Genomic DNA, 9920 nt, shown 5'->3' with positions numbered 1-9920 from the left:
CTTCAGACCATGATCCTCATATTTCAACTACCTGAGTAGTTAGAATTTCAGGCATAAGCCACCAGCACTAACTTTATCTTTTCTTTTCTTTATTGGTGTAGGTCTTGAACTCTGGGCTTGGGCACTATCCCTGCACTCTTCATCTCAAGGCAAGCACTCTACCACTTGAGCCACAGTGCCACTTCCAGTTTTCTAGTGGTTTATTGGAGATAAGAGTCTCATGGGCTTTCCTGCCCGGGCTGGCTTTGAACTGTGATCCTCAGATCTCAGCCTCCTGAGTAGCTAGGATTACAGGTGTGAGTCACCAGCACCTGACTAGCACTAACTTTTTCTATATGAACTTTTTTATGTCCTTCAGTGGCTTAGAGCTTTTGGACAAAATTTTTTTTGGGGGGGTCCAGTCATGGGGCCTGAACTCTAGGCCTGGACGCTGTCCCTCAGCTCTTCAGCTCAAGGCTAGCGCTCTACCACTTGAGCCACAGCGCCACTTCCAGCTTTTTTCTTTTTGCTTATGTGGTGCTGAGGAGTCGAACTCAGGGCTTCAAGCATGCAAGGTAAGCGCTGTACCACTGAGCCACCTTCCCAGCCCTTTTGGACAAAATTTTATGTATTTATATGTGCTTGGCTCTTTTTCCTTAGGTCCTCCTCTTTTCTTCTTACTATGGCACACTTAGAAGTTTTATAGGAATCCTACTAATTCTTTTAGCATAGATTGACTTCAAAATAAAAACTTTCATAACCTTTATTTAATATAGTGGTGGAGGTCATTCAGCTATTGCAGAAAATATGCTAATTACGATATGTGTAACTCTCCAGATGATGTGCTCAGTGAACTCTAATATAAATCCTAATTTTTCAGATAAAGAGACTGAGGTGTAGGTAGATGTATCAATTCTTTGTGGTTAGAAAACTAGAATCATATCTCTTCTTCCACTGCAAATGAGAGATTCCAGTAAAAGCCATAGATCTCATTTATCTATCTTCATATACATGATGATACATTTTTATTCTGTGTCAGAGAGTTGGAATTTTTGCTAGGACTTGGTCTCTTCTCAGCTTCTCTGACAGTGAGGTTGTGATGTTGAGGACTGTCAGAGTCAGGCTGAAGAATATGTGAAAGAAATTGGTTTCCATTGGTCTCATTGTGTGTTTAAAATCCTATTTAATTTGTCATGTCCACATATAATTTTTGTCTTTTACTATCCACTGGGTTTACTTGTAGAATTATAGGCTCATTTTAATTATTGCAAATGAGGTAAACAATGCAAACTATGTTTCTTTTGGTCTGATTACTTCATTTAATATAACTTTTCCAAGTCTTTCCATTTTCTTATGAATGGGACAATGTCATTCTTTCTGATGGAAGCATAGAATTGCATTATGTATATATACCATATTTTCTTTATCCATTTGTCCACTGAGGGGCATCTGGGTTGATTCCTTATTTTAGCTATGATAAACAATGCTACAGTGAGCATGGCTGTGCTGATTATATTTTTGTGGATATTCTTAGGAGAGGACCACAAGGGCTCAATAGCTATGAGCCTATGATCATATAAAATGATGCTTATTGAAATGAAGTCCAAGAAATGGAAACAAGAGGTTTTGTTTTTGATTATAATGTTTGTGGGTTTTTTCTGTTTTTTTTTTTTTTTCCTTTCTGTCACTGTTTTTGATTTATTTATTCTTTGTCTTGTATGTAAGTTTATCTGATTTGGGGATGGAATGGGAAGCACATAAATGGTGGAACAAGGGGGTGAATTAATACAGCAGAGACACTGTATTGGAAATGAACTATACAACATGGAGGGAGGGGGGTGGGTCAGGAGAGAAGAAACCAGTAGAAAAGGAGGTAAGGGGTGACACTGTTAAAAAAAAGTACTCATTACCTGACTTATGTAACTGTAACCCCTCTGTAAATCACCTTTACAATATTTTTTAAAATAAGTAAGTAAATAAAAACAATTCTGATAGGAAACTACATAAATGTAAAAGCATTAGTCTAAAATTTCATAAAGAAAATAATTTGTTAATTACTTACATGAACATTAAAATTATTATCTCATGCATTTGAGCATTGAGAAATACTTTCAATTACAAAAGTAAAATTTGTCATTTAATATGTTAGTTTTTCTTAAAAAAGAAAAAATTAAATCAGGCTGGGAGTGTGGCTTAGTAGTAGAGTGCTTGCCTAGCATGAATGAAGCATTGGGTTCCATTCCTTAGTACCACATAAACAGAAAAAGGCTGGAAGTGATGCTGTGACTCAAGGCCCTGAGTTTAAGCTCCATGACTGGCAAAAAAGAGAGAAAGAAAGAAAGAAAGAAAGAAAGAAAGAAAGAAAGAAAGAAAGAAAGAAAGAAAGAAAGAAAGAAAGAAAGAAAGAAAGAAAGAAAGAAAGAAAGAAAGACAGAAAGAAAGAAAGACAGAAAGAAAGAAAGACAGAAAGACAGAAAGAAAGAAAGAAAGAAAGAAAGAAAGAAAGAAAGAAAGAAAGAAAGAAAGAAAGAAAGACAAAGAAAGAAAGAAAGAAAGACAGAAAGAAAGAAAGACAGAAAGAAAGAAAGAAAGGAAGAAAGAAAGAAAGAAAAATAAGTTTCAGAAATAAGTAGTATAAAAAAACAACCCCAAAGAAATTGGTTTCCAGCAGGTAGTAGAGATCATCACAGAGAAACAGACCCTAGCAGAGAACATGCCACCCTTTCTCACTATCTGAAACAGGCAACACTACTGCCAACCTTTCATTTCGATTCTGGAGTCAGAAAAGTACCATTTGTGAATATTACTTCAAATTGATTTTCCATTATAATCTCCATCTTAGTTTTTTAAGGAATACACTGAAGTTTATTTTTTGTTTCTGTTTTCTAATCAAAGGATTCATGAACTCAGTGTTCTAATACAGTGTTTGGCAAAGTAGAAACTCAAAATAAGAGCATAAAAGTTAAGGATGGTTTCAAATAGTGACCTTTGGCTCTTCTTTCTTGAATAAGAATTCATGATAACATGATAAGCTAAATACACTAATAATCTGATGAAAACAATAATCTCTAAGCAGAAATGGGAAACTTTAGACAGTTAAGGTCAGATTTACACGGTATATTCTTTCAGGGAATTGTCACACAGAGAGAGGACATCTGATGAATAGGTTGCAAAGAGGAGACAATTGGTAAAATGAAAAACAAGTCTACATAGAAAATTAGTTTCAGGATACAAGCATTCCTTGTTTCATAAGAATCAAGTCACTAGGAAAGTGAAATAACTTGCTGAATTGTTATTATAGCAACTAACCTTCTTTAAGTGCTTACTGTGGGCTGCACACATGGCATGTAATAAAATCTTCACATCCATATTAATAAAGAATCCAAACACCACTTTCCTACCCCAATTTAGCAAAGAAGAAAACTGGAAAAAAGAGCTTAACAATGTGGCCTAAGGGCATCTTTAGAGTAAATGATAGGAATGGAAATTGCAGCAAGGTAATCTAAATTCATGGCCCAGGGGTTAAACAAATTGCTTCAAAGCCTTTAGCATTTGAAATTTCTGATTAGATGAAAGCCAAAAACAAAACAAAACAAAAAACCAGGAAGTTATTCAGTTTAGTGAGTTAATATAAATTTATTGTTTAATGTAATAGGAAACTAAAAAAGTTACAGGTAAAAAATCATTAAATAACTCAATAAAATAATATATACCAAATCACATTTTCAGAAGTCCCTAGACTGTAAATAAAGAATGAAGAGGAATTCTTCACTTAAAGTAATTTAAATCTAAGAGATATATCATCCAAAGGAAAATAGAATTTTCTAATTTCTGCATGGACTTATAAAATTACATTGAAAACAAAGTTTTGAATCCAGTTTCAAACTCTTAGGTTCTATCTGTCAAGTTAAGCACTGACCCCTATACACCAAATAAAGAAACCATCATAGTGAAAGTCAGAGAAATGAGGCACATCCTAGGAAGAACCAAAAGAAGCACTTCAGCCCATCCTCAGCCACCTTTGGGTTACAGATACTAGCCTTAGGTTTAAATAAACAAACCACTAGGGACAAGGAGGGGAAGGATACATAGAGTTAAACAGTCATAGTTTCAAGCACAGCTTGGTTTGGCATTATCTCAATCCTTGTTTTGGTAGGGATTCCGGAAAAATTGCTGTATTGCTTGAGAGGAGAAGTCTGGTAAGAGTAAACAAGGCTTTGCCTAGTGAGAGGTCTGTCCTGAGGAGGTTTTCTATTTTTACCATTGAGACAGTTTCCTCAATCCTTCCTTATAAACACTATGGGCCATTCTTGTCCTTCCTGGTTTCCAAAGTAATTATATAGTGACTACAGAAATCAAAGACATATAAAATAGAGGCTGGGATGGCAAGCTTCTCTCTGGTTTTAGTTAATACATGTACCAAAGTAGGGAGTCACTGCTTTTCAGTGAAATCAGTCGAATGCCTCATATACCATCTCTTACAATGCAACTGGCTTGTCCATTAGAAAAATCTGCATTAAAATATGTTAACAGTTCTAAATCTGTTTGGTCAATGGCATTCAGTTAATGCCTCATAGTAGTTTTCCAAATCTGACAAGAGGTAGAAAACTTATGGAATACTCCTCCTCCTTCTCCATGATAATTTCCATTTGAACCCAGAAAATCCTATAAACTGATTGTATCCACTAAAGCACTGGAATCCAGTTCAATATTTCCATGATTTACAATGAATTAGAGAATTCTCATTTTCAAGTTTCAAGATTGAACTTTGCTATAATTATTGCAGGTCACAGGACTATTGTTAAGTTAGATTATATTGGCACATTCTATTTTCCTGCTTTTTCTCATTCTTTCTCTTTCTCTCTCTGGCCACCCCCCCCCCCCCCACCTTAAAGTGACATAGTTTCAACAGGTTCTTCAAGATGCAGAATATTGAGGGGCATTGTCAGTTACTTTATTCTATTCTAGTATTTATAAAATGTTGTATTCTAGTATTTATAAAATGTCAAGCATATTTCTTATATGTTAAGAAGCCAATAAAATATTAATGGATAATTTTGTCAAAGTAAAAACTACTACGTTTCTTGTTTTAAATTTACTCCATTTTATTCAGGTTTTATTAACAGATTTTACCTAAATATTAATAGAGTTTCATGTGAAATTTTTATGCACAAATAGTGTGCACTAACCGAATGTGGCTGCCCATTCCTACCCTTCCCAATCTCCAAGTAATATTTTATTTTCAGGTCAAGGATTAGTTACTACTTTCTTGGTTATCAGTCACCAAGAACTTATTTATATACTAGTGGCATCCAAATTCTTTTTCCTTGCCTTCAGCCACAACCCCTCCAATTCTTTACATTGAATAGCATGAAATGGAAATCACTATGAAAAGTAAAAAGATTAAAATAAATCTTCCTTAAGATAGTTTCACGTTTGTCAAACATATACAAAGATGTTAATTTATATCAAAAATAACTATGGAGGAAATGAACAGTATAGTAAAATTTGAATGCATTCAAATGCATTCAAGAAAACTCAGCAGAATTTTGTCTCAATAATTGCAAGGATCAGGCACAGACTCTCTCTACCAATACAGAATCAGCAACCAAGCAAAGACAGACACACCAAAACAAGATTGAAGAGCAGTCTCCTGAACCCCCATGCGAAAATCACAGAGAAAAATCACAAGGTTTACCACTACCCAGGACAGCAAGCTCACCTCAAAAGCCAGCAGCCACGCAGGGGAGAGCCCCAGTGGGAGCAAAGCAGGAATGGAAGACAAAAACTACATCCAAGGGTTGCTGGAGGCAATGACTCAAGAAATAAAGCGAGAAATGGATCAGAAATTGAAAGAGCACAAGGATGAACTATCAAAAGATATACAGGATATCAAACAAAAGTTGGATGCAAAAATAGAAGCTGCACAAACCTCAGTAAGAAGTGAGATAAACGCCAAATTAGAGGTAATGCATAATGATCTCACCTCATTGAGAGGTGAGATCAGTACTCTGAGAACCAACATTGAATCCATAAAGGGATCCATTTCCACCATGCAAACCACAATAGAAGCCACGGTCAACAGAGTGAATGAAATGGAAGGTAGAGTGTCAGATACAGAAGACAGAATACACCAACTGGACCAAAAAGTGACAGATATGGAAAAATCACTCAAATTAAACCAAAGGGAAATTCAAGAGCAAGCAGATAATGCTAAAAAATTTAACCTTCGCATAATCGGAGTGGACGAAGGTGAGGAATTCCAGAGCAAGGGAATGCAACACCTATTTAACAAGATAGTCAATGAAAATTTTCCCCACCTCAAAAACGACCATCTTAACTACATCACAAAAGCTTATCGAACACCCAACAAGCAAGATCCCAGGAGAAACACTTCTAGGCACATAATAGTAACAATGATGGATCTGAATAATAAGGAAACAATCCTGCATGCAGCAAAAATGAAGAAGGAGCTATACTACAACGGGAAAAAAATTAGAATCACTGCAGATCTCTCCACACAAACAATGAATGCAAGAAAAGCCTGGGAAAGCACCATACGAGCCCTGAGAGCCAATAACTGCCAACCCAGACTGATATACCCGGCAAAGCTAGCATTCACATTCGATGGAGAACTGAAAACTTTTAATAGCAAAGAAAAACTAAATGAATACATAAACATTAAGCCAGCATTACAAAGAATTCTAAGAGGGGGGACACAACCTGAAGAAAGCAACCAGGAACTGGGACCTGCCCCAAACAGGCATTACTCAAAGTCTAACTGAGCAAGCACAGGAGGAAAGGAAAGAAGAAAAACTTAGGAAAACGGAATGGCAGGGACAACAATGCATCTCTCTATACTTTCTCTTAATATAAATGGGCTGAATTCGCCAATTAAAAGAAAACGAACTGAGGACTGGATCAGAAAACAAGACCCATCCATCTGTTGCCTTCAGGAGACCCACCTCTCAGCCAAACATACAAACAAACTCAGAGTGAAGGGGTGGAAAAGGATCTACCAATCAAATTCCCCCAATAAGAAAGCAGGTGTAGCTATCCTGATATCTGACAAAATAAACTTTTCATTAAAATCAGTACAGAAAGACAAGGACGGACACTACATATTAATAAAGGGAACAATCCAAGAGGAGGATATAACCATCATCAACTTATATGCCCCAAATATTGGTGCACCCAGATATGTTAAACAAATGCTCTCAAACTTACAGAATAAAATAGATCCCAATACGATAATACTAGGAGACTTTAACACGCCACTCTCACCAAAGGACAGGTCTACCAACCAGAGAATTGGCAAAGAAGCTACCGAATTAAGTGAGGCCATACTTCAAGCGGAATTAACTGACATCTACCGAGTATTTCACCCTAAAACAACACAGTACACATTCTTCTCAGCAGCTCATGGAACTTTCTCCAAAATAGACCATATCATAGTTCATTCAAGGAACTTAAGCAAATACAAAGGGATCAACATAATCCCCTGTATCCTATCTGACCACAGTGGAATCAAGCTAGCTCTCAATAACAAAGCATACCGCAGAAATTTCTCTAATACATGGAAATTGAACAGCACACTCCTTAACAAGGCCTGGGTAACAGAAGAGATCAGAGAAGAAATAAAGCATTTCCTAGAACTCAATGAAAATGAAAACACCTCACAAAGAAACTTGTGGGACACAGCAAAAGCAGTCCTGAGGGGCAAATTTATTGCCCTCAGTGCCCACATCAAGAGAATGGAGACAGACCAAGTAAATAATCTCATGTTGCAACTAAAACAGCTAGAAAAACAAGAAAAAATGGGACCTAAAGCTACTAGACGAAGCCAGATAACCAAATTGAGAGCAGAGATTAACCAATTAGAAAATCAGAAAACCATAACCAAAATAAACCAAACAAAAAGCTGGTTCTTTGAAAAAATAAACAAAATTGATGGCCCGTTGGCAAGATTAATTAAAAAAGGAAGAGAGGAAACCCATATTAATAGGATTAGGGATGCCACGGGAAACATCACAACACGTACCCAAGATATCCAAACAATTCTAACAGACTACTTTCAAAAGCTATACTCTCTAAAGGAAGAAAATCTGGCGGAAATGGATGCATTTTTAGAGAAATACAAGTTACCCAAACTGAGCAAAGAAGAAGTTAACCAATTAAATAAGCCAATATCCTATAATGAGATACGGGAAGCTATCAAAAGTCTATTAACAAAAAAAAGCCCAGGACCAGATGGATTCACAGCAGAATTCTATAAGACCTTTAAAGAAGAACTAATACCCATACTCCTCAAGCTCTTCAGAGAAACAGAGAAGGAGGGAGCTATCCCAAACTCATTCTACGAAGCCAATATCACACTCATCCCCAAACCAGGCAAAGACCCAACCAAAAAGGAGAATTACAGGCCAATCTCCTTGATGAACACAGATGCAAAGATCCTTAACAAGATTCTAGCTAACAGAATCCAGAAACACATAAAAAAAATAATACATTACAATCAGGTAGGCTTCATCCCAGAGACACAGGGATGGTTTAACATACGTAAGTCAATAAATGTAATCCAGCATATCAACAGAGCCAAGGTCAAGAATCACATGATTATCGCCACAGATGCAGAAAAGGCCTTTGATAAAATTCAACATTCATTCATGCTAAAAGCTCTGGAGAAAATAGGAATAGAAGGAACATTTCTAAAAACAATAAAAGCCATTTATGACAGACCAATAGCCAATATTATACTTAATGGGGAAAAGCTACAACCAATCCTCCTAAAAACAGGAACAAGGCAAGGATGTCCACTGTCTCCACTCCTCTTCAACATAGTCCTAGAACCCTTAGCCAGGGCAATAAGGCAAGAAAAAGACATTAAAGGGATCCGCATAGGGAAAGAAGAAGTGAAACTATCCCTTTTTGCAGACGACATGATACTATACCTCCACGATCCCAAAAACTCCATCCCCAAACTTTTAGAAATCATAAGTCACTTCGGCAAAATAGCAGGATACAAAATAAACCCACAAAAATCAGTTGCCTTCCTATACACTGATAACGCACAGGAAGAGAGGGAAATAAAGGGAGCAACCCCATTCACAATAACCTCCCAAAAAATAAAATATTTAGGAATTAACCTAACCAAAGATGTAAAAGAACTATTTAATGAGAACTATAAAAAGTTAAAGAAAGAAATTGCAGAAGACACTAGGAAATGGAAAGACCTCCCATGCTCCTGGATAGGCCGACTTAATATAGTAAAGATGGTGATACTTCCAAAACTAATATACAAATTCAATGCAATTCCTATTAAAATCCCAATGATGTACATCACTGAAATACAGAAAACAGTCCAAAAATTTATATGGAACAACAAAAGACCTAGAATAGCCAAAACAATTCTAGGGGATAAAGACAATATGGGAGGGCTATCCATGCCGAACTTCAAACTCTACTACAGAGCTATAATCACAAAGACAGCATGGTACTGGCACAAAAACAGACCCGAAGACCAATGGAACAGAATAGAAGATCCAGATATAAATCCACAGGCCTACAGCCAGCTGATATTCGACAAAGGAGCCAAAGACATACAATGAAAGAAACACAGCCTCTTCAACCGCTGGTGCTGGGAAAACTGGGCAGCCACATGCAGAAAACTAAAAGTGGACCCCAGCCTATCACCATGCACCAACATCAACTCAAAATGGATTAAAGACCTTAACATTAAACCTGAATCTCTGAAACTACTGCAGGACAGAGTAGGAGAGACACTTGAACTAATAGGCACAGGAAGGAACTTCCTGAACAGAGTCCCAGGGTCACAACAAGTTGGAGAGAGACTCGACAAATGGGACTACCTTAAAATAAAAAGCTTCTGCACAGCTAAATCTATCGCAACTAAGCTAGAAAGACAACCAACTAATTGGGAA

The sequence above is a fragment of the Dipodomys spectabilis genome, unplaced genomic scaffold (assembly GCF_019054845.1).
Source record: "Dipodomys spectabilis isolate Male_0828 unplaced genomic scaffold, ASM1905484v1 ptg000324l, whole genome shotgun sequence".
Classification (NCBI taxonomy): domain Eukaryota; kingdom Metazoa; phylum Chordata; class Mammalia; order Rodentia; family Heteromyidae; genus Dipodomys; species Dipodomys spectabilis.
This window is presented reverse-complemented; position numbering follows the sequence as displayed.